Below are 25857 nucleotides of genomic sequence, written 5' to 3' on the forward strand. Positions count from 1 at the left end.
GAGAAAACCCACGCATGCACAGGGAGAACATGCAAACTCCATGCAGAAAGATCCCAGGCCAGGCTGGGATTTGAACCGGGGATCTTCTCACTGCAAGGCGAAAGAAAGTGACCAGTGACACATTTAAAAATTATATTTTTTTAACTGTTTTTTTTAACTGCTTTGCTTTATTATTTTCCAGGTCTAAAAAAAAATATAAAAATATATTTTTAAAAGTATTAATTTAAATGTCATCTGTTAAAAAATGTAAATAATGTCTACAATAAAATTCTGTATTTGATGAACGATAATTATTTTTTCTATTAATTATATTATTTTACTGTATTTGAATGAACAAAAATTTAGTCATTATTTAAAGGAAAAATTAAGTGTGTGAAGAATTTATTAATTGTAAATATTTTTCGTATTTTAATTGTCTACCAGGTTAAAAAAAAAAACATTAATATATTTTTAAAAAATATTAATTTACATGTTTAAGAAAAACGATCAAAAACGGTAAAAACTGCCAGAAATAACTTTAATTACAAATAAAAGTTTGCTGTTTTGTAATTTGTAAAAAATATATATATATATACATGATTTTCATGGTTTTTACAATTTATTGAATTTTTTATGTTGTTTTTCTGGGATTCTTGCTGCCAAATTTTTTGAAATCTGACTTTCTGTGTACATTTCCAGGACTTTCCAGAACCAAGTTTTTACCCCCCAAAAAATAATGATTTATGTTATTAGACGAGGTTTTACACACACACACACACACACACACACACACACACACACACACACACACACACCACACACACACACACACACACACACACACACACACACACACCATGTTGGTTTGCTCGTTGCAGAGGTGTGTTTGAGGCAGAAACACCTGGAAATACTTCAGCAGAATCTCCTACTCAAGAATCATGCAAAATAACATGAAAAGTCTCCATAATTACTTGAAACCAGTTCAGAATCACTAACAATGAGTCTAAAATGACAGAATAGAGAAGTAGAAAGATGTTTTCTCCATGCTGAATGTATCTCCAACAGCCTGCTGCTCTGTTCACTGTTTCTGAGCTGCATTTATTTTATTCATCCAGTAGCTTTGGTTTTCCTCTCTGATTGATGGTCAGGTAGCTAAATATCAACTCTGGTGGGACTCGAACCCACAACCTTTGAATCATTTCCTGTCATCTAGAAGCCCAACACACTGTCCGTTGCACCACAGAGCCTCATGACCTCCATGAACCTGAGACGATCAGAGTAGCTCCTGATTTCTAGTTTTTTGTTTTTTTTTGCAGGCTCTGGTGCAGAGTGTTGTATTGAAAAAGAGATTTACATGAAATATCTCAGATTTAAACTCAGATTGGATGGATTTCCCAACAGAACGACACTCACGATGTGTTCAAGAACCGTCTGAAGTAGAAAATAGGTTCTATTTCCTGCTTTTTACAGCTTCTAACTTATAAATGGTGGAATTTTACATTATTTTTTAGGTTCAGTGAATGCTTAATTAAGAAAAACAACAGTTCTTTCTGTTTCCTTTGTCCTTTTGGTCATTTTTAAACAAGAAAAAGGTCTTTTTGAATGTGACGGTGTGAAATCAAAGCTTGTGCACTAAAGTTCCCGTAACCAGGATGTTTTCGTTCAGCAGCAAAGACAAAGAAACGGGACTTCCACGATGAAGCAGTGTAAAGAGCTGCTATTAGAGGGAAAATGAAGTCTGAAATGAGCCTGATAATTGCATTGATTAATCTGCTCCTGCATTAAATGAAAGCTTCATTTCACTGGAACCAACAGTCTGTCTGACTTTCCAACCACAAACCTCTGAACAACTAATCCTGCTCTAAACACAACAACCACGGCTGCACATGGAGCTTCATGAACACCTATTCCTGCTTCATGAACGGAGCTGCAGCCGTCCATCAGTTATCGTCTGGTTTTAAAGTTATTCTCCGACTAATTGACGAAATATTCATCAGTTTGAGTAAATAGTTTAAGAAGAACCAGGACAGTAAAATATTTGTCTTGATGAAGGAATACCATTGTTAATTCTGGCTTTAATTACTGATGCCAGCTGGTAGGAGGTCATTAAAGCACCACAGAAGTCTACATCATGGTGCCCCTTTACCAGCTAAACTTTCACAATACACAGCTTATTTTATGCATTATTGATAACGGCAAATATTAAATGACTCGAATCGGATCCTTCCACAGCCGATGAGAAGAGTAGAGAGAAAAATTAGGAGAGACTGGACTAAAAAATCAGTAAAATGACTCAAAATTGTTACTGAGAAACAAATTATTTTTCATTCAGAACTAGTTTCAAGTCATTATGAAGCGTTAAGTGATTTGGACGATTCTTGCATAGGTTTGGACAAGATTCGAGGTCTTTCATGTTACTTTAGACACATTCAAGGGTATTTTAGAGATGTTTTCAGTCATATTGAACAGTTTCTGAGTTGTTTTGGACAATTAGACAATTAGACAGCAGTCTGCACCAGAGTCTGTAAAAAAAACTAGAAATCAGGAGCTACTCTGATCGTCTCAGGTTCATGGAAGTCATGAGGCTCTGTGGTGCAACGGACAGCGTGTTGGACTTCTAAATGACAGGAAGTGATTCAAAGGTTGTGGGTTTGAGTCCCACCAGAGTCGGTATTTAGCTGCCTGACCATCAATCTGAGAGGAAAACCAAAGCTACTGGATGAATAAATAAATGCAGCTCAGAAACAGTGAACAGAGGAGGAGGTGGTTGGAGATACATCAGCATGGAGAAACGTCTTTCACAGAGACTCAAAACTGGACTAAAAATGACTCAAAAACAGTCTCTCCGACTAGTTTTAGTCATTCTGGACAGTTTTCAAGTTATTTTAGACCACTTATTTGATATTTTTGAACACGTTTCAAATAATTTTACAAAAATATTCAGCTGAAAGAACAATAAACAGGAGCAAGGAGTTTGTTTCATTCATTTTGAACAAATTTTGAGTTCATTCTGAGCTACTTCGAAGTAATTTTGAACCATTTTTCTGCAATAATTTGGACATATTTGTTACTTCGCACGTTCAAGTTATTGTTGACACATTTTGAGTCATTTTGAACAAGTCCAAAGTAATTTTGGCAGTTTCCGAGTCCGTTTGGAGGTTCTGTACTATTTTCGACACATTTCAAGTTATTTTAGATGAGGTTCGAATCATATTGGACAATTTTAGACTGAGATGTTCGGGTATGTAAGGACAATGAACCTCATGGACTTTCTGTTATCATTTTAAACTAAATTTTTAGTCATCTAAACTTTTTGAAGTAATTAGTGAGGGCTTTCAAGTTATTTGGACGATTGTTAGTAGGTCTGGACAAGTTTGGAGTCATTTTTTGACATTTTCTGCTACTTTGGACAAAATTTTAGTCAATTTTCGACAATTTTATGTGACTTTAGACAAGTTTTAGATAATTTCAGACACATTTTGAGTTTTTGACACATTTTTAAGGTGTTTTTGACAAGTTTTCATGGTATTTTATGTTAGAATGTCTCAGGATCATGGAAGTCATGAGGCTCTGTGGCGCAACGGACAGCGTGTTGGACTTCTAGATGCCAGGAAGTGATTCAAAGGTTGTGGGTTCGAGTCCACCAGAGTCGATGTTTAGCTGCCTGACCATCAATCTGAGAGGAAAACCAAAGCTACTGGATGAATAAATAAATGCAGCTCAGAAACAGTGAACAGAGCAGCAGGCTGTTGGAGATTGATTCAGCTGGAGAAACATCTTTCTGTTGTCATTTTAAACTAAATTTTTAGTCATTCTAAACTTTTTGAAGTAATTATTGAGGGCTTTCAAGTTATTTTGGACGATTGTTAAGTAGGTCTGGACAGGTTTGGAGTCATTTTTGACATTTTTTTTGCTACTTTGGACAAAATTTTAGTCAATTTTGGACAATTTTGTATGACTTCAGACAAGTTTTAGATAATTTCAGACACATGTTTGAGTTTTTGACACATTTTTAAGGTGTTTTTGACACGTTTTCATGCTATTTTACATTAGAAATGTAAATTCACAGCCTAGTTTTGTAATTTTATAGATTTTTTATCTGTATTTAAATGATAGCTTATTGTAACAGTCAGGTCGTTGAAATCAGCCTAAACAAGCGACCACCAGCTGACGTCACGTTTCTTCCTTATTTATTGTGTTTGGGCTCAAAGCTGCAGGATGGAAAAGTAAAACAGAGAAAATAGAGATGATTGCAGCAATTAGTGATTCTGGAAAATAATCTGAATTATTAGTCAGAGCCGATCAGCGGAACCGAAGCTCCACCTTCTGCTTAGGTTGTTCTATGGATCCATGTTTACATCCGCTTCACTCGTCTAATATCCTGCTTTGGTCCAACATTCGACACGAAGCTGCAGGAAATGTGCGTCTAATCTGGAGGGAAAACAACTAAACTGTTCCATGTTGGCTTTTTTCTCTGCTTCGGTCCACAGAGGACGGAATTATATTTAAATGTTCTTAAATGACAGAAAACATGTTCAGTCTGGAGCCAGACGTCCCGGTGGGACCGAGGCCGGTGGAATGGACAGCCAGAGTTTCTGCAGATGGAACCTATAAGACCGGCGTCGGTGCTGCTGGGGCCTGTAGATGGTGTGAAAAATCAGAAATCTGGTCAAATTAAGTGAAGTTCTCAGACGAAACGGCCCACATTTGAATGAATTTACGAGCTGCAAATGAATAAAACCATGAAAACACAACGCAAAGAGACCAGAAGATGCAGAATTACAGCGGCAACAACAAGAGAGGCACAACAAGCGAGGACAAACCTGAAAGACACACACAAAATTACCACAAAGAACCACAAGCCAACAACAAGAATGAACTAAAAGACCACAGAAGATCAGAATTACCACAACACACACGAAACTACCAAGAAGTACCACAAAATAGTCACAAAAACACACAAAACCTCAACAAAAAGGAAGTAAATGACCACAAAAAGACCAAAACAACCACAAAGAGACACAAATCTGCAAACAGAGAAATTCACAGTGATGACAACAGAGACGCACATGAACCACAAAGAGATAGAAAGAAATATAACGAGACACAAATGAGATGCAACCACAAAGAACCCACAATGACCTCAAAGAGACATAATGATCTAAAACAACTGCAAAGATGCAAAACAACCACAAAGACACACAAACTACCCACACAGCAACATAAATAACCTCAGCGACATACATCGACAGTGATGAGACAACCCGGTCTCACGGGGATTCCGTGAAACTGTTCACGTAAGTTTAGTTTCGGTTTCGTGCGCACCTGCACGATTTTCGTCATGTTTTTCGTGCCGCTCACCACGAAATGTTTATCGCTTGTGGTAATCACATCTGAAAGTGGTTTTATACCGGCGGATTCATGACGATCTATAGCTGTCCATCGGCGTATACTGCTTGTGTGAACGCGTTTGCGGCCGCCGGCCGCCGACATTCTTGAAATTCCGATGCAAATTGGTAAGTGTACCACCGGGGTTATGGTTAGGTTTATGGTTTAGGTTATGGTTAGGTTATGGTTAGGTTATGGTTAGGGTTATGTTTAGGGACGATGTCCATGCAAATATAGCGTTGGATTCCGCCACGGTTTTACACTAAATATAATATAACCCATTCTTTTGAAATACGTTCTGAGTGGCCACGAAAAGTCCGCCGTTTAAAATACATTGGTGTGCATTTCGTGGTGAGCAGCACGAAAAACATGACGAAATCGTGTTGGTGCGCAACGAAGCGAAACAAAAATTTACGTGACAGTTTCACGAATCCTCGTGAAGATCGGGCTGGATGAGAACGAGATGCAAACTACCACGCAACACAAAATGAGCATGAAATATGATCTAAAACAACTTCAAAGACACGAAAACTATCTGGAAAACTACCAAAAACAACACAAAAAAGAACAACAAAAGAGACATTAAAGTGATTTGAGATTTCTTAAGAGATGCAACAGAGATGCAAAATGAGTACAAAGACTCCTAAAATGACCACAAAAAACACAAATGACCATAAAGATGCAGAACAACTACAGTGAGATGCAAAACTGACGCTAAACTACCAAACATTACACAAAACCACCTGAAAGAGATGTAAAATGACCACAAAATAATGTAAAAATGGTGCAAACGACCGTCAAGGGACATAAAAGTATCACAAAGCAACAAAAAACAACCTCAAAGAGACACAAAATAATCATAAAAATACACAAAATGACAACAAATATACATAAAATGACCACAAAACAACACAAAGACACAAAATGTCCATAAATAGTCAAATATTATGTCAAAGAGACACAACGTGACCACAAAGAGACACAAAACAACCACAGAGAGACACAAAAATACCACAAAGAGACACAAAATGACCACAAGAGACACAAACAAACCAGAAAGAGACACAAAACAACCAGAAAGAGACACAAAAAAACCAGAAAGAGACGCAAAACAACCACGAAGAGACACAAAATAACCACAAAGGGACACAAAATGACCACAAAGAGACACAAAACAACCATGAAGAGACACAAAACAACCACAAAGAGACACAAAACGACCACAGATTGTAAAAAAATTACACAACAGCAATGTGGACAGATGCAACGTTACCACAAAAACAACACAAAGACCACCAAGCTGCAGAACACCAAAATGATGACAAAGTTTTAGCAAACTGCTGGAAAACTACAAAAAAATGCCAACAAAACAAGAAGAAACTAGGCCTGAAACGCTGCTGTTTTGTGTGTTTCATCTGTGGTGTTGATGTTGTGTTCATCACTGTGACAAACAAACGTAACACAACGACTGAAAAGCCCCGAGAAGCAGAAATAATTTGTATATTTATAATTATTTGGAATTGTCAGAGTAAAAATGTCTAGAAAATGTCTGTTTAGTGTTTTCAGGTTATTAATAGTATGAACACACACACAGACACACAATGGCAGCTGCCCACTGTTTGTGTCACGTTAACAATGTGTGAGGCCTCGCTGACCCACAGACACACCTCCTATTGTGTGGAAGATGGAAACACACACAGCGAGTGGTGCCCATTTATTAACACTGTCACAGACACACACACACATTAAACAAACAGTGGACAGTGGACGTAACTTCCAGTAGTGAAGAGCAGCGTCTGTGAGGCGCCCGCAGGGTTTTTATCTCCACCATGAATTTAACGTTTAACACAAAGACACACAACCGTTTTAAACAGCAGGAAAACTTTAAATGTTTGGATTCAGTCATGTCTGTGTGAAAGTGTTCTCATCATTCTGGTGAAATCTGGTGATTGAGAGATTCGAAATGGCCAAAAAAGACTGAAAATGGTCACAGGAAGATGCAAATCGACAGAAATCTAACACAAACTGACGACAAGGAACGGCAATGAAGACAAACAACGACCAAAATGGAGACTCAAAACGAGAATGTTCAGATGGAAATGACCCTTAAAGACGCAAAACATCCACAAGAAATTACCACAAAGAGACACAAATGATCACAAATAGACAAAAGATGACCACAAAGAGACAAAAACAACCACAAAGAGACAAAAATACCACAAAAGACACAATATAACAATAAAGAGACAAAAAATTACCATAAAGAGACAAAAAACAACCACAAAGAGACAAAAATTACCACAAAAAGACACAATATAACAATAAAGAGACAAAAAATTACCATAAAGAGTGACGGAACAACCACAAAGAGACACAAATGATCACAAATAGACAAAAGATGACCACAAAGAGACAAAAATTACAAAAAAGACACAATATAACAATAAAAAGACAAAAAATTACCACAAAGAGACAAAAACAACCACAAAGAGACAAAAAATTACCACAAAAAGACACAATATAACAATAAAGAGACAAAAAATTACCATAAAGAGTGACGGAACAACCACAAAGAGACACAAATGATCACAAATAGACAAAAGATGACCACAAAAGAGGACAAAAAATACCAAAAAAAGACACAATTTAACAATAAAGAGACAAAAAATTACCATAAAGAGTGACGGAACAACCACAAAGAGACACAAATGATCACAAATAGACAAAAATTACCACAAAAAGAGACAAAACAACCACAAAAGCACAAAACAACCACAAAGAGAGACAAAACAACCACAGAGACAAAAATTACCACAAAAGACACAATTATAACGATAAAGAAACAAAAAATTACCACAAAAAGAGACAAAACAACCACAAACAGACACAAAACAATCACAAAGAGACACCAAAACAACCACTAAGAGACAAAAAAATACCACAAAATGACACAAAACAACAATAAGAGACAAAAATTTACCCTAAAGAGAGACAAAACAACACAAAGAGACACAAAAACAACAAAGAGACAGAAAACAACCACAAAAGACACAAAAAACAACAAAAATGGACAAAACAACCATGAGGAACCACAAAATTGCCACAGAGGCAAAGAAAAATTCCACAAAATGACCACAAACTGATTAATATGATAAATAATCCGATGGTAGCTGCAGACTGAATATATTATGGATCATATTAGTGCTCGTTGATCCTGGTCTTATGTTAATATTCTAAAAACATGGCGTTAAAACATCATTCAAACACATCTGTAGAACAGAGTTACTGTCAGAGAGGATCATGGGAAATGTAGTTGCTGTTTAGAAACACTGAGCAGCAGTGAAATGAGCAGTTTTTAACGAGTTTATACCCTATGAGAGCACTAATGTAGTTAACAATAATACAACATATAATAATAACAACATATTGTAGAAATAAACTTTAGATTGTTTGGATTCCTGAAAACACACAACTGAGGTCACATTTAAACCTCACAACTGTCATCACTGTGTGTGTGTGTTACAGTGTGTGTGCTACAGTGTGTGTTACAGTGTGTTACAGTGTGTGTGAGACGCCACCGTCACAAAGGAACAGCAGGGCAGCATTATTGTGTGTTTGTGTGTCGTTATTGTCTGAACAGACCACACACAGTCTGTCCCTACATACTGAGTCCGTGTGTTCATGAAACTGGACCGACACACAAACAACCGTCACGCTGAGGCGACAACGTGGTGTGATCTGTGTTTAGGTTTAAATGTGACGTTCAGTCCTTCAGCCGCTGTTCAAACACAAACACTCTGAAGGAGTCAGTTAGTGGACATTTGTCTCATTCTGGTTGTTGTTGGTCTCTGTAGAGGTTTTGTAGCTACTTGTGATCATTTTGTGTTTTAAATGTGGTTATTTTCTGTCTCTGTGTTTGTTTTGTGTTCTTTGTGGTCGTTTTTTAGGCTCTTTGTGGTTGTTTGTGTCTCTTTGTGGTTCTTTTAGTGTCTTTGTGGTTGTTTTGTGTCTATTTGTGGTTGTTTGTGTCTATTTGTGGTTCTTTTTAGTCTCTTTGTGGTTGTTTTGTGTCTATTTATGGTTGTTTTGTGTCTATTTGTGGTTGTTTTTAGTCTTTTTGTGGTTATTTGTGTTTCTTGTGGTCATTTTGTGTCTTTGTGGTTGTTTTGTGCTTCTTTGTGGTTGTTTTGTGTTCTTTGTGGTCATTTTGTGTCTCTTTGTGGTTGTCTTGTGTCTCTTTGTGGTCGTTTTAGTCCCTGTGTTGTTGTTTTGTGTCTCTTTGTGGTTTTTTGTGTTTCTTTGTGGTCGTTTTGTGTCTCTTTGTGGTCGTTTTTACTCTCTTTGTGGTTGTTTTGTGTCTCTTTGTGGTTTTTTTGTGTCTCTTTGTGTTCGTTTTTAGTCCCTGTGTTGTTGTTTTGTGTTTCTTTGTGGTCGTTTTGTGTCTCTTTTGTGGTCGTTTTTACTCTCTTTGTGGTTGTTTTGTGTCTCTTTGTGGTTTTTTGTGTCTCTTTGTGGTCGTTTTTTAGTCCCTGTGTTGTTGTTTTGTGTCTCTTTGTAGTTGTTTTGTGTCTCTTTGTGGTCGTTTTTAGTCCCTGTGTAGTTGTTTTGTGTCTCTTTGTAGTTGTTTTGTGTCTCTTTGTGGTCGTTTTTAGTCCCTGTGGTTGTGTTTTGTGTCTCTGTGTGGTTGTTTTGTGTCTCTTTGTGGTCGTTTTTAGTCCCTGTGTAGTTGTTTTGTGTCTCTTTGTAGTTGTTTTGTGTCTCTTTGTGGTCATTTTTAGTCTCTGTGGTTGTTTTGTGTGTCTTTGTGGTTGTTTTGTGTCTCTTTGTGGTTGTTTTAGTCTCTGTGGTCATTTTGAGTCTCTTTGTAGTTGTTTTCTGTATGTCATATTTCTTCTTTTTTGTCAAATTCCAGATAATTTCTAATAATTAATCAAAAAAATGCAATAATTTATATGTTGGCTGTAAAGGAAATAGTCCAAAGCTATAAAATGTCAAAAATCAATTTTTTTCAATAAATTTACAGGTGTGACCATAACATTCTATTACTATATATAAAATATTACTCTTTTTGCATATTTTGTTTAGTTCTTCCAGTCTATCAGCCTCTTTTCCTTCATATTTGGCTTCATACGTTGAGAAAACAGACTTATTTCTGCCCCTCTAAAGTCCGTAAAACCCTGCCTTTGTTTGTTTTTCACTTTTAAAGTGATTTTCTATAATAAGGTCGAAACATTTTGTGTTTAAACTGGATCCTAATGACTCAGAAACCTTCCAGAGAATCAGCACAATAGATAAGAGCAGCTTGTGCAACAGAAATGATGTAAAAACATTGTTGTGAAACGTCTCCACGGGGAAACCTAAAGTCTGAATCTGAGCGAGTTTATTCCAGATGTGATGAAACAAAAGAGCCGAAAGGAAGCTTTAAGAGAAGTTTCAATGCGTAGAAAGAACAGAAGCTATTAAAATTAGACCAGCGCTGTGTTCTATTTGTGCTGCTCGATTGTCCAGCGTTGCATTGTGGGAAGCAGAGTTCTCTCAGGGAACCATCCAGTCTCCATGAATGTGTCATCACTCTGGAAACATTGGAATTTCCCTCTAGTCTTGTGAGAATAATAGCACGAGAAAGACACAAAATCACAGAGTTTATGGGATGATTCACACACCTGAAGCACACACCTGGTTTAACCTCAAACACAATCAACACATCAGATCTTTGTTTCTACCCACAATTGACGTCTAATACAAGCATTTCTTGGCCAGTCACTGACATCCAGGTACTGGAATTCTCAGCTAGCAGCTAACATCGCTAGGTTCATGACTAGCATTTCAAGGTTTTTGAACTGGTACTCCCAGGCTTGACGCCAGCATTTCTAGGCTAATCGGTAGCAAACTACACGCTAATTACTAGTTATTACCAGGCTACCAACTGTCATCCCTAGCATAACCTCAAGCATCTGTAGTCTAGTCACTATCCTGAGCAAATACGAGCTAATTCCTAGCATTTCTAAGCTAGACAGTTACACCCCGAGGCTAACAAAACACATTCCATGGCTTTACCTAGCATCTCTGGGCTGATCACTAGCATTTTTTTGGCTAATGGTTTAGATTCCTAGGGTAGTCACTAGCATTTTAAAGCTAGTCACTAAAATCCCTAGACTAGCAACTAGCATTTTGAAGTTAGTCACTAGAATCCATATTGTTACTGTATCGTGAAGAAGAAGAAAAAGAAGACGAAGACGATGAAGAAGAAGTTATTAGCTTCCAATGCTAATCACTAGCCCAGGATTACTTGAGATTAACTAAATATAACAGACATCCAGTCAAATACAGTGGAAGGAATATAACTTTTCAGTCCAATCAAAAACTGCTCTAATGAAACATTCACAGACAGAAATTTTAAAGTTTTTGGTTCAAATTTCACTAAAGTTGAACTTCTCTGCTCGGACTCGCTGATAAAAGTGAGAAAGGCTTGGTTGAAAGACGAATTTCAGGCTAAAATAACCTTCAGTGTTTCAGGCTCTGTGGCGCAATGGACAGCGTGTTGGACTTCTAGAATGCAGGAAGCAATTCAAAGGTTGTGGGTTCGAGTCCCACCAGAGTCGACTCTACGCTACAGACAGTTAGCAGAGTGCTAATGAGGTTGCTGGTTCAATTCCCACCGGAGTGGCCTTTATGCTACAGCCAGTTAGCGTGGTTTGAGGAGGTTGTCCGTTCGATTCCCACCACATTTCTACGCCATCTGTGTTTGACTCCCTAAAACACAGGGAGCCTCTGTCAGGAATCAAACGCAGCCCAAACATCCCAACTATCTGGAGCCGGTTTTAATACGGAACCACGCAGCGTAATTATGGGATGTGGGAGCATCGTTTCCACGGCGACCAGTGTTTGTCGTTTATAATAATTAGTCTGACAATTTAGCATCTTCTGAGGTCAGACTGAGGACCCAGTATGTGTGTGTGTGTGTGTGTGTGTGTGTGTGCGCATCTGTGTGTGTGTGTGTGTGTGTGTGTGTGTGTGTGTGTGTGTGTGCGTGCATCTGTGTGTGTGTGTTCAGGCGACAGATGTATACCGCAGTGTTTCCGACCTCAGAGCAACGCAGTAAACAACATAAACAACACACACACACAGAATTGAACAGATACATGCGGTACATGTTCATTACTCACATACACTCACACACACACACACACACACACACAGTAGTTGGAAGCTCTCTGTGAACACATTTTAGTCTTGAGAACAAGGAGTAGAAGACGACAAAGAAGACAAAGATGAAGAAGTAGTCGAAGGACACAAAGAAGATGAAGAAGAGGAAGAAAAAGACTAAAAAGAAGATGAAGACAAAAAGAAGAAGAGGAAGCAGAAGAAAGAAGAAAAAGACCAACAACAATAACAAGAAGAAGATGACATTGAAGATGAAGAAGACGAAGAAGAGGACAAAGAACAAGAAGATGAAAAAGAAGAAGAGGACAACAAAGAAGACAAAAAAAGAACATGAAGACGAAGAAGAAAACGAAGAAGACAACAAAGAAGACAAAGAGCAAATAAATGAAAAAGACGAAGAAGAAAACAAAGAAGATGAAGAAGATGAAGACAAAGTAGAAGAAGAAGAAGAAGAAGAAGAGGAAAATGCAGAAGATGACGAAGAAGAATAAGCCAAAGAAGAAGATGAAGACTACAAGGAAGAAGACAACAAAGAAGTAAAGAAGATGATGATGAAAAGAAGAAGAAGAGGAAAACAAATGAGCAACCAAAGCGGCTCTGTGGCGCAACGAATAGCGCATTGGACTTCTAGTAGAAGCTGAAGAAATTCAAAGGTTGTGGGTTCAAGTCCCGCCAGAGTCAACTCTACAGAAGAAAACTGACATTTGAACAGTCACAAATACAGGAAAACTTCAACACACCACATGGATAAATTACGCTCAAACTGAAACATACAAGTTGCTGGACCTGATTACACACAGGTTTGTTAAAGCTGTATCATGAGTCTCTGTGTTCTTTATCTCTGTTGGTTTGTGTCTCCTTGTAGTTATTTTCGGTCTTTTATTTGCAGCAGTCCTGCATCTAAAAGTTCTTTTGTGTCAATAAAGTGTTTTTTTTTTAATCTCTGCATTGAGTCATCATCTGTTTGTGTTAATTTTTCTCTCTTTCAATCAGCAGGTTTCATGTGAGGCTCTGTGCGCAATGGACAGCGCATTGGACTTCTAGACTACAGGAAGAGATTCAAAGGTTGTGGGGTTCGAGTCCCACCAGAGTCAAACTTTAGTGTTTGCAGCAGAACTACTCTATGCTGGTAGTAATACTGAGGAAAACCAAAGTCTGATGCAAAAGAATCAGAGATGGACACAAATTCACCAAAGAGACCAAAAATTGATGCCTCAATAACCATGAAGAGACAAAAACAATCACTAAAAGATGCCAAACAACCACAATTGGATGCAACATCACTAAGATACTGAGAATTGCTGCCAAAATTATTCAAATCTGATGCCAAAATGGTCACTAAGAGACAAAAACGACTATAAAGAGAGAAATAAAAACTAAAATAAGATGCAAAATAAGGACTAAGAGACCAAAAACAACTGGAATCGTACACAAAATGACATTCACCACAAACAGACATAAAAATGACCACTGAGAGACCACAAACAGACACAAATTCAAAACAAACAGACAGAAAATGGCCACTAAGAGACAAAAATTAGATGCAAATGACTTAAACTTGACAGAAAGTGTTCTAAAAAACACGTGAAACAACCATAAACCTACAGGCTCTGTGGAACAATGGACTTCTGGATGACAGGAAGCGATTCAAAGGTTGTGGGTTTGAGTCCCACCAGAGTTGAATTTCAATGTTGGTTGCAACAGAAACCTGTTTCTGTGCTGCTAAACCTTCAGAGGAATAAAATGAATTTCTCACACTGCGCAGCACAAAATTTATTAAACATCAAACACTGCAATGAGTAGCTTTCATTTTATCCTTTAAATTCATGGTGCCGGTTAAGGGTTTTTCTGAGTAACTGACTGGAGAAGAAGACAAAGAAGAAGAAAAAGAAGATGACGAAGAAGATGAAGAAAACGAAGAAGACAAAGAAGAAAATGAAGAAGACGAAGAAGACAAAGAAGATAAAGACCAAGAAGAAAACAAAGAAGATGGAGAAGAAAAGAAGAAGACGAAGAAGGACAAGAAGAAAAGGAAAAAGAAGAAGTGAAGAGACAGAGAAGACGAAGAAGAAGAAACAGAAGACGACGAAGAAGACAAAGAAGAGGACAAAGAACAAAAGATGAAGAGAAAGAAGGTGAAGAAGAAGAGGACAACAAAGAAGACAAAGAAGAACATGAAGATGAAGAAGAAAACGAAGAAGACAAAGATGACGCCAACAAGGACAAGACGAAGAAGAAAACGAAGAGACAATGACAAAGAAGACAAAGAAGAAGAAGACGAAGAAGAAAACGAAGAAGACAAAGATGACGATGAACAGGTGACAAAAAGACGAAGAAGAAAACGAAGAAGAAGAAGACGAAGAACAGATAAACGAAAAAGACGAAGAAGGAGAACAAGAAGACAAAGACCAAGAAGAAAACAAATAAGATGAAGAAGATGAAGACAAAGTAGAAGAAGAAGAGGAAAATGCAGAAGACGACGAACAAGAATAAGCCAAAGAAGAAGAAGAAGACTACAAGGAAGAAGACAACGAAGAACACGAACATGGAGTCAAAGAAGATAACGATGAAAAGAAGAGGAGGAAAATGAAGCTGAAAAAGAAGCGGCTCTGTGGCGCAATGGACAGCGCATTGGACTTCTAGTAGAAGCTGCAGAAATTCAACGGTTGTGGGTTCGAGTTCCACCAGAGTCAACTCTACAGAAAAAAACTGACATTTGAACAGCCAGGAATACTTCAACACATGGATAAATTATTGTCAAACTGAAACATGCAAATTGCTGTACCTGATTACACACAGGTTTGTTAAAGCCATATCATTAGTCTCTGTATTCTTTATCTCTTGTTGGTTTGTGTCTCCTTGTAGTTATTTTCGGTCGTTTTTTTGCAGCTGTTCGACATCTAAAAGTTTTGTGTCAATAAAGTGTTTTTTTTAATCTCTGCATTGAGTCATCATCTGTTTGTGTTAATTTTTCTTCTCTTTCAATCAGCAGGTTTCATGTGAGGCTCTGTGGCGCAATGGACAGTGCATTGGACTTCTAGACTACAGGAAGAGATTCAAAGGTTGTGGGTTCGAGTCCCACCAGAGTCGAACTTCAGTGTTTGCAGTGGAACTGCTCTATGCTGGTAGTAATACTGAGGAAAACCAAAGTCTGCTGCAAAAGAATCAGAGTTGGACACAAATTCACCAAAAGTAAACATAATGTTATCATCAAGAGACCAAAAATTGATGCTCAATAACCGTGAAGAGACACAAATAATCACTAAGAGATGCAAAACAACCACAAATGGATACAACATCACTAAGATACTGAAAATTGCCTCAAAATTACTCGAATAAAAACTAAAATAAGATGCAAAATAACTACTAAGAGACCAAAAACAACTGGAATTGCACACAAAATGACATTCACCACAAACAGACATGAAATGACCACTGAGAGACCAAAAACTGACAGACAGAAAATGGCCACTAAGAGACAAAAATTAGATGCAAATGACTTAAACTTGACAGAAAGTGTTCTAAAAAAAAACATGTGAAACAACCATAAACGTACAGGCTCTGTGGAACAATGGACTTCTAGATGACAGGAAGCGATTCAAAGGTTGTGAGTTCGAGTCCCACCAGAGTTGAATTTCAATGTTGGTTGCAACAGAAACCTGCAGCTGTGCTGCTAAACCTTCAGAGGAATAAAATGAATTTCTCACACTGCGCAGCACAAAATTTATTAAACATCAAACACTGCAATGAGTAGCTTTCATTTTATCCTTTAAATTCATGGTGCCAGTTAAGGGTTTTTCTGAGTAACTGACTGGAGAAGAAGACGAAGAAGAAGATGAAGAAAACGAAGAAGACAAAGAAGAAAATGAGGAAGACAAAGAAGATAAAGACCAAGAAGAAAACAAAGAAGATGGAGAAGAAAAAGAAGAAGACGAAGAAGGACAAGAAGAAAAGGAAAAAGAAGAAGTGAAGAGACAGAGAAGACGAAGAAGAAGAAATAGAAGACGACGAAGAAGACAAAGAAGAGGACAAAGAACAAAAAGATGAAGAGAAAGAAGGTGAAGAAGAAGAGGACAACAAAGAAGACAAAGAAGAACATGAAGATGAAGAAGAAAACGAAGAAGACAAAGATGACGCCAACAAGGACAAGACGAAGAAGAAAACGAAGAAGAAGACAATGACAAAGAAGACAAAGAAGAAGAAGACGAAGAAGAAAACGAAGAAGACAAAGATGACGATGAACAGGTGACAAAAGACGAAGAAGAAAACAAAGAAGAAGAAGACAAAGAAGACGAAGAACAGATAAACGAAAAAGACGAAGAAGGAGAACAAGAAGACAAAGACCAAGAAGAAAACAAATAAGATGAAGAAGATGAAGACAAAGTAGAAGAAGAAGAGGAAAATGCAGAAGACGACGAACAAGAATAAGCCAAAGAAGAAGAAGAAGACTACAAGGAAGAAGACAATGAAGAACACGAACATGGAGTCAAAGAAGATAACGATGAAAAGAAGAGGAGGAAAATGAAGCTGAAAAAGAAGCGGCTCTGTGGCGCAATGGCTAGCGCATTGGACTTCTAGTAGAAGCTGAAGAAATTCAAAGGTTGTGGGTTAGAGTCCCACCAGAGTCAACTCTACAGAAAAAAACTGACATTTGAACAGTCAGGAATACTTCAACACATGGATAAATTATGCTCAAACTGAAACATACAAGTTGCTGGACCTGATTACACACAGGTTTGTTAAAGCCATATCATTAGTCTCTGTATTCTTTATCTCTTGTTGGTTTGTGTCTCCTTGTAGTTATTTTCGGTCTTTTATTTGCAGCTGTCCTGCATCTAAAAGTTCTTTTGCGTCAATAAAGTGTTTTTTTTTAATCTCTGCATTGAGTCATCATCTGTTTGTGTTAATTTTTCTTCTCTTTCAATCAGCAGGTTTCATGTGAGGCTCTGTGGCGCAATGGACAGCGCATTGGACTTCTAGACTACAGGAAGAGATTCAAAGGTTGTGGGTTCGAGTCCCACCAGAGTCGAACTTTAGTGTTTGCAGCAAAATAACTACTAAGAGATCAAAAACTGACAAAAAGACACAAATTCAAAACAAACACACACAAAAAGGCCACTAAGAGACAAAAATTAGATGCAAATGACTTAAACTTGACAAAAAGTTCTCTATCGTTCAAGGCTTCCCCTCCACCCAGAGATATATTAGTATATATCTATGGCACTCCCATGGATATATACTAATACATCTCTGGGTGGAGGGGAAGCCTCTTCACTCAGAGAACCAGGGTTACACATGTAACCCTACGTTTGCTAACAACCATAAACCTACAGGCTCTGTGGCGCAATGGACAGCGCATTGGACTTCTAGACTACAGGAAGAGATTCAAAGGTTGTGGGTTCGAGTCCCACCAGAGTCAAACTTTAGTGTTTGCAGCAGAACTACTCTATGCTGGAAGTAATACTGAGGAAAACCAAATTCTAATGCAAAAGAATCAGAGATGGACACAAATTCACCAAAAGTAAACATAATGTTATCACCAAGAGACCAAAAATTGATGCCAAGTTACCATGAAGAGACACAAATAATCACTAAGAGATGCAACATGATCACTAAGATGCTGAAAATTGAAACTGAAAGATATAAAATTACTCAAATCTGATGCAAAATGGTCACTAAAAGACACAAAGAGACAAAACTGACTATAAAGAGAGAAATAAAAACTAAAATAAGATGCAAAATAACTACTAAGAGAAACAACCATAAACCTACAGGCTCCGGGTTTGAGTCCCACCAGAGTCGACTCTATAGAGGAAAACATTTAAACACTGAAGAAGCTCTGTGTTTACATTCATGGTGCCAGTGAAGCGTTTGAGTAACTGACTCAAGATGAAGAAGACTTTGTCTTAAAGTCTCTGCTGCTGTCAAACATATTAAAATGAATCCTAGAAGTCTGTTAAACTTAAACTTTTCTCTTCATGAAAGTGGCTCCTGAGTTTAACAAGAGCAGAAGGTTTTCTGAAGTTTTCTTGCGGTTTTACCACCTCTGGGTTTGAGGAGAAGTTACAAGAACAGAAGAGTTTGTTTGGATGGATAGAGGAGAGGAGGAGGTGTGAAAGAAGAGGAAGAGGCCTCTCCAAACAAACTCCATCATGTTTGTTATTCTGACAAACTTTCTCTCAGTCCTCCTTCCTCTCATCCCTTCATCCTTTATCTCACAGCTCTGCTTCTCACTGGTCAACACAAACTAAAGTTCTGTCAGAAACTCTTTGTTGTCACTTTAAGCCACTGAAGAAATGCAATGAACAAATCAGATTCATCCCTAAATGAAACATGTTTGTATTTAATTTAGGAGATGCAAAATGATGACAGAAAGGCACACAACAGTCACACCAAACAACCTAACACAAAAGCAAAACGTAAAGAGACACAACAGGACTAAACAAACCTAAAGCAGACACAAGATCACCACAAGATGCCCAAAACCAAACATTAAATCTGATAAAACAGATGCAAAATGACAACAGAGTCGCACAAAATAACCAAAACCAAACATAAAATGGCCACAAAGTCAAACAAACAGTCCAAAACCAAACACAAAACTACGACAAAGAGAAGCAAAACGATCACAAAGTTGCTCAAAAAGACCAAAACCAAACACAAACTTGTTATCAAGAGATGCAAAATGACCACGAAATCGCACAAAAGACCTAAACCAAATACAAATCAGACACAATAGATGCAAAACAACCAAAAAGAGGCGCAAAATGACCAAATCCAAACTCAAAATTATGCCAATGAGAAGCAAAATGACCACAAAGTTGCACCAAAAGACCCAAACAAATATAGAATCACTACATCACACAAAACAGAAAAGTGAAGCAAAATGACTGTAGAGCTGCACAACAAGACCAAAACCAAACACAAAATGACGACAAAGAGAAGCAAAATGACGAAAAAGTTCCACAAATGCCTACAACCGAACACAAAATCAGACAAAAGAGATGCAAAATTACCACACAGTCGTACAAAATGACCACAAAGAGAATCAAAATGACCACAAAATTTCATAAAACAACCACAAAGAGACAGAAAATGACCATAAAATGACCACAAAGAGACACAAATGACCACAAAATGTCATAAAATGACCACAAAGAGACACAAATTACCACAAAGAGACACAAAATGACCACAAAGAGACACAAATTACCACAAAGAGACACAAAATGACCACAAAATGTCATAAAACGACCACAAAGAGACACAAAAAGACCACAAAGTCATACAAAATAACCAAAACCTGATTCAAAATGACCACAAAGTTGCATAATAAGACCAAAACTGACCACAAAGAGACTATAAACAAAATAAGGCATGTTTCTAATTCGGTCTTTCTCACTTTCCTGTTTGTTTACAGCGACCTCAAACAAACTCAACACACTGACACACACACACTAACACAAACAGACACACACCGACACACACAACAGATCAGTCAGGAGGCAGCTTCACCCAGTTCAGTCCAGTTCAGACACTGTTGTGTGTTTGTTCTGTTATTTGTGAGATCAATGTTCAACAAAGGCATCAGCCAGCACACACACACACACACACACACACACACACACACACACATAAACAATTATAAGTCCATTAAGGTTTTTCTTAGCCAGTAATCGAAGCGTCTTATTGGCCGACAGTCAGAGATGTAATCCTCGACAAGTCAGCCTCCAAACACACATACACACAGTTTAAAGCAAACAGTGAAGTGTGTGTGATACACAAGATGAACACAAAGAAACCCACAAAAATGCAAAACAACCAAAATCAGATGGAAAATCACCACAAAGGGACACAAAGTTACCATAAAAAGACGTTGAAAAACAAAAAATCACTGCAAAATGACCACAAAGAGACAGAAAACAATCAGAACTGGACACAAAGAGACACAAAAGGACCACAAAAACACAAAAGAACCATAAAGGGACACAAAATGACCACAAAGAGACACAAAACTTTGACAAAAGACACAACATGACCATAAAGAGACACAAGTTGATCAAATATGGACACAAAATGACTGCGAAGAGACACAAAACTACCACAAAGAGACACAAAACTACCACAAAGAGACTCAAAACAAACACGAGACAAAAAACAAACACAAAGAGACACAAAACTACCACTAAGAGACACAAAACTACCACAAAGAGACACAAAACGAACAAAAAGAAACACAAAACAAACACAGTGAGACAAAAAACAACCACAGAGACACAAAATGACCATAAAGAGACACAAAACTTTGACAAAAGATACAAAATGATCATAAAGAGACGTCAAACAACTAAAATCAGTCGCAAAATCACCACAAAGAGACACAAAAAAATCACAAAAAGACAAAAATGACCACAAAGAGACACAAAATGGCCAAAAATGGCCGCAAAATGACTACAAAGAGACACAAAACAACCAAACTGAGACTATCCAGATTGATCCAGACACAGTTTTCTACTTTAACACTAACTTTAAATCCTCTCCTTCTTCTCTTTGCGTGTCCGTCCAGCTGACATCCCACATTCTTTCTGTGTGAAGTTTGTTTTCTGAAGAGATGTTTGAGGGATGAGACGGAGCGTAAACAGGACGACGGTCGGATCAGATTCATGGAACTCACACATGTACAGTTTCAGCTGTCGGAGGCGCACAGCTGAGGGTTAAAACATGTAAAGCATGTAGAGAGGCCCGGAAACAACACGCCGTAGGCTCACACACTTATTGATGGTACATGACAGAGTTTAAACAGAAATACTGGAACCAAGGTCACCTCAGAGGAGTCCTGCTGGTGCCCCCTACAGGCTGAAATGATTATTAGACGTAAAGATACTGGAGAGACACACAACAACCACAAAGAGACACAAAACAACCACAAAGAGACACAAAACAACCACAAAGAGACACACAACAACCACAAAGAGACACAAAACAACCACAAAGAGACACAAAACAACCACAAAGAGACACAAAACAACCACAAAGAGACACACAACAACCACAAAGAGACACAAAACTACCACAAAGACACACAAAACAACCACAAAGACACACAAAACTACCACAAAGAGACACACAACAACCACAAAGAGACACAAAACTACCACAAAAGACACAAAAAACCACAAAGACACACAAAACTACCACAAAGACACACAAAACAACCACCAAGAGACACAAAACTACCACAAAGAGACACAAAATTACCACAAAGAGACACAAAACAACCACCAAGAGACACAAAACTACCACAAAGAGACACACAACAACCACAAAGACACACAAAACTACCACAAAGACACACAAAACTACCACAAAGAGACACAAAACAACCACCAAGAGACACAAAACTACCACAAAGAGACACAAAACAACCACCAAGAGACACAAAACTACCACAAAGAGACACACAACAACCACAAAGACACACAAAACTACCACAAAGACACACAAAACTACCACAAAGAGACACAAAACAACCACCAAGAGACACAAAACTACCACAAAGAGACACAAAACTACCACAATGAGACACAAAACTACCACAAAGAGACACAAAACCACAAATTCACACAAAACAATCACAAAGAGATTAAAAATCACAGCAAAGAGACACAAAAGAACCACAAAGAGACTCAAAACAACCACAAATAGACACAAACTCACTACCAAGAAAGTAAAAACGACCACAAAATCACACAAAAGACCTAAACTAACACGAAATCAAAACAAAGATATGCAAAACATCCAAAAAAATCCCACAAGATGATCATAACCAAGCATAAAGTGACCACAATGTGGCAAAACAAGGCCACAATTAAACACAAAATGACAAAACCAAACGTAAAATGACTACAAAGTTGCACAAACAGACAGAAACTAATGACAAAATCTAAACAAATAAACACAAAATGACCAAAACCAAATGTAAAATGACCCCAAAGTTGCACAAGAAGACCAGAGTAAAACACAATGCACACAAAAACACACCAAATGGCCACAAAGAGTTGGAAACTGACCACAAAATATCACAAAATCACCATTAAGAGAAACAAATGACCACTAAAACTCAAAAACTAGCACAAAATGACACAAAATGAGAACAAAAAACGACCAAAAATAGACACAAAACCACCTAATAGAAACATGAATCAACCACAAACCAACACTAAACGCACAAAAAGACGCAAAACCACCACAAAGACACAGAAAACTCCAACAGAGATCAAATTCTTCTGAAAATAAACATCTGTAAAGTGTTAAACTGTTATTAAACTAAAAGACGGTTTAAAAAGCCAGAAACGCTCCAACACTTTAACACTGAAAAGTCCTTTTACCGCCCCCTGCAGGCCGAAACACTCACTGCATGTTTAACGTGCAGAAATGATAAAGAGGACAGTCTGGAGCTCATTCATCCTCTGGGGAGCAGGAAAACCATGAACAAATATCAATTTATTGACATTCACTGCTTTTATTACACCATCCACCAGCTGCTAATTAACAAAAGCACAGCGTATCTGCAGTATTTTAGAGGAAAATACTGATTTAGTAGCTTTAAATGATCAATATTGATTGAAGAGGTTTTATTCTCTTCTATTTTTATCTTATTTTATGCACATTTCTGTTCTGCAGAACAGCAAAAAGCGCATAAAGTTGCACGAAAACTCCATAAACGCCCATAAAGTTAGAGAAAAATGGTAAATCTGCACGAGTAACTTGTTTTTTCTTCTATTTTTATTTGATTGCAACCAGATGATGCCTTATTTTTGTGCGTTTTTGGAGGTTTTACGCAACTTTTTTTTCGCTTTTCTGTGATTCCGTCTTGATTTGGAGGAGCCTCTAAAACATCTGCCCCACTTCTGAAACATCTGCACCACTTGTGAAACATCTGTCTCAGCTCTATCACGAGATAAAGACCTGAAAGGTGCTGGAGAGGCTCCGTACCTCGGAGACATGTACCGCCGCTGAGTCGCCCTGACCCGGCCGCGCTCCGCTGCTCTTTCCGCTCCTTTAACGGCGCATCTGATCCCGCTTCCTCCCAGCTCTAATTCTTCCTTCTTCTCCGTTAAATCCAACAGGGATAAGACTCTCTCAAAGTCCGGTTCGTCCGCGTGAAAGTTCGGGTTTTACGCACCAGAATCCTGATGGAAGAATCCGTCCGACATCAGCGCGGCTCCGTGAGAGGACCGGGGTGAAAAAATAAAAAGGGGGCTAAAATGAGGCTTCAGGCTGACATCTGCGGTGCTGGAGAGGCGATCTACCGGTGAAAGATGGGATTCGGTGGTTTGGAGATGAGCTCTGGAGAGCCGACTGGAGCTGAAGAGGAGGAGGGAGGAGGAGGGAGGCTGGGTGAGGAGGAGGAGGTCCAACAGTCCTGACAAACGTCCAGCTGTTCGAGCACAAAACACTTTCTAAGAAACTGAGTTGTGTTTGTGTAGATTCAAAACGTGTAGACAGAATCACAGCTGGAGCTGATTAATCTGATTAAATCTGGTCAATTGAAGGTTCAATTAAAAATGAAAAACACAAAAAACAGGAGAGCAGAGAGATGCATGCAGGAAGCACTGAGGGCGGCAAAGAGACACAAAACAACCACAAAGAGACACAAAACAACCACAAAGAGACACAAAACAACCTCAAAGAGACACAAAAATATCACAGTGACACAAAAACATCACAGAGACACAAAACAACCACAAAGAGACTAAAAATGACCACAAAGAGACACAAAACAACCTCAAAGAGACACAAAACAACCACCAAGAGACACAAAACAACCACCAAGAGACACAAAACAACCACAAAGAGACACAAAACAACCACCAAGAAACATGAAATGACCACAAAGAGACACAAAACAACCTCAAAGAGACACAAAACAACCACAAAGAGACACAAAACAACCACAAAGAGACACAAAAATATCACAGTGAAATAAAAGCATCACCAAGAGACACAAAACAACCACAAAGAGACTAAAAATGACCACAAAGAGACACAAAACAACCTCAAAGAGACACGAAATGACCACAAAGAGACACAAAAAAACCACCAAGAGACACAAAACAACCTCAAAGAGACACAAAACAATCACAAAGAGACACAAAACAACCACCAAGAGACATGAAATGACCACAAAGAGATACAAAACAACCTCAAAGAGACACAAAACAACCACAAAGAGACACAAAACAACCACCAAGAGACACAAAACAACCTCAAAGAGACACAAAACAACCACAAAGAGACACAAAAATATCACAGTGACACAAAAACATCACAGAGACACAAAACAACCACAAAGAGACTAAAAATGACCACAAAGAGACACAAAACAACCTCAAAGAGACACGAAATGACCACAAAGAGACACAAAACAACCACCAAGAGACACAAAACAACCTCAAAGAGACACAAAACAACCACCAAGAGACACAAAACAACCACCAAGAGACACAAAACAACCTCAAAGAGACACAAAACAACCACAAAGAGACACAAAACAACCACAAAGAGACACAAAAATATCAGTGACACAAAAACATCACAGAGACACAAAACAACCACAAAGAGATGAAAAAAGACCACAAAGAGACACAAAACAACCTCAAAGAGACACGAAATGACCACAAAGAGACACAAAACAACCACCAAGAGACACAAAACAACCACAAAGAGACACAAAACAACCACCAAGAGACATGAAATGACCACAAAGAGACACAAAACAACCTCAAAGAGACACGAAATGACCACAAAGAGACACAAAAAACCACCAAGAGACACAAAACAACCTCAAAGAGACACAAAACAACCACAAAGAGACACAAAACAACCTCAAAGAGACACGGAATGACCACAAAGAGACACAAAACAACCTCAAAGAGACACAAAACAACCACAAAGAGACACAAAACAACCACAAAGAGACACAAAAAAACCACCAAGAGACACAAAACAACCTCAAAGAGACACAAAACAACCTCAAAGAGACACAAAACAACCACAAAGAGACACAAAACAACCACCAAGAGACGCAAAACAACCACAAAGAGACACAAAAATATCACAGTGACACAAAAACATCACAGAGACACAAAACAACCACAACGACTAAAAATGACCAAAAATAGACACAAAATGACTATGAAGAGACACAAAACAACCACAACCACTAAAAATGACCAAAAATAGACACAAAATGACTATGAAGAGACACAAAACAACCACAACCACTAAAAATGACCAAAAATAAACACAAAACAACCACAAAGA

At 38.0% G+C, this 25857-nt stretch overlaps 1 protein-coding gene and 8 non-coding genes across 9 annotated transcripts in view; 8 read left to right on the forward strand and 1 right to left on the reverse strand.

The window, feature by feature from the left end:
- The window catches only part of plekhg2 (pleckstrin homology domain containing, family G (with RhoGef domain) member 2), a 102371-nt gene extending 78484 nt beyond the window's left edge, over positions 1 to 23887 (reverse strand). The window contains exon 1 of the mRNA XM_022210581.2: positions 23527 to 23887. The gene's annotated coding sequence lies outside the window, so the exon portion shown is untranslated. The remainder of the gene's footprint in view (positions 1 to 23526) is intronic.
- trnar-ucu (transfer RNA arginine (anticodon UCU)) lies at positions 2563 to 2649 on the forward strand. The gene is given in 2 exon segments: positions 2563 to 2599; positions 2614 to 2649. It is a non-coding gene; the product is annotated as a tRNA-Arg (tRNA).
- trnar-ucu (transfer RNA arginine (anticodon UCU)) lies at positions 11883 to 11969 on the forward strand. Its single transcript is given in 2 exon segments — positions 11883 to 11919; positions 11934 to 11969. It is a non-coding gene; the product is annotated as a tRNA-Arg (tRNA).
- Positions 13125 to 13212, forward strand: trnar-ucu (transfer RNA arginine (anticodon UCU)). The gene is given in 2 exon segments: positions 13125 to 13161; positions 13177 to 13212. It is a non-coding gene; the product is annotated as a tRNA-Arg (tRNA).
- On the forward strand, positions 15137 to 15224 carry trnar-ucu (transfer RNA arginine (anticodon UCU)). Its single transcript is given in 2 exon segments — positions 15137 to 15173; positions 15189 to 15224. It is a non-coding gene; the product is annotated as a tRNA-Arg (tRNA).
- Positions 15535 to 15621, forward strand: trnar-ucu (transfer RNA arginine (anticodon UCU)). The gene is given in 2 exon segments: positions 15535 to 15571; positions 15586 to 15621. It is a non-coding gene; the product is annotated as a tRNA-Arg (tRNA).
- Positions 17072 to 17159, forward strand: trnar-ucu (transfer RNA arginine (anticodon UCU)). Its single transcript is given in 2 exon segments — positions 17072 to 17108; positions 17124 to 17159. It is a non-coding gene; the product is annotated as a tRNA-Arg (tRNA).
- On the forward strand, positions 17474 to 17560 carry trnar-ucu (transfer RNA arginine (anticodon UCU)). The gene is given in 2 exon segments: positions 17474 to 17510; positions 17525 to 17560. It is a non-coding gene; the product is annotated as a tRNA-Arg (tRNA).
- trnar-ucu (transfer RNA arginine (anticodon UCU)) lies at positions 17864 to 17950 on the forward strand. Its single transcript is given in 2 exon segments — positions 17864 to 17900; positions 17915 to 17950. It is a non-coding gene; the product is annotated as a tRNA-Arg (tRNA).
- Positions 23888 to 25857: the final 1970 nt, after the last annotated feature.

The sequence above is a fragment of the Acanthochromis polyacanthus genome, chromosome 13 (genome assembly GCF_021347895.1).
Source record: "Acanthochromis polyacanthus isolate Apoly-LR-REF ecotype Palm Island chromosome 13, KAUST_Apoly_ChrSc, whole genome shotgun sequence".
Classification (NCBI taxonomy): domain Eukaryota; kingdom Metazoa; phylum Chordata; class Actinopteri; family Pomacentridae; genus Acanthochromis; species Acanthochromis polyacanthus.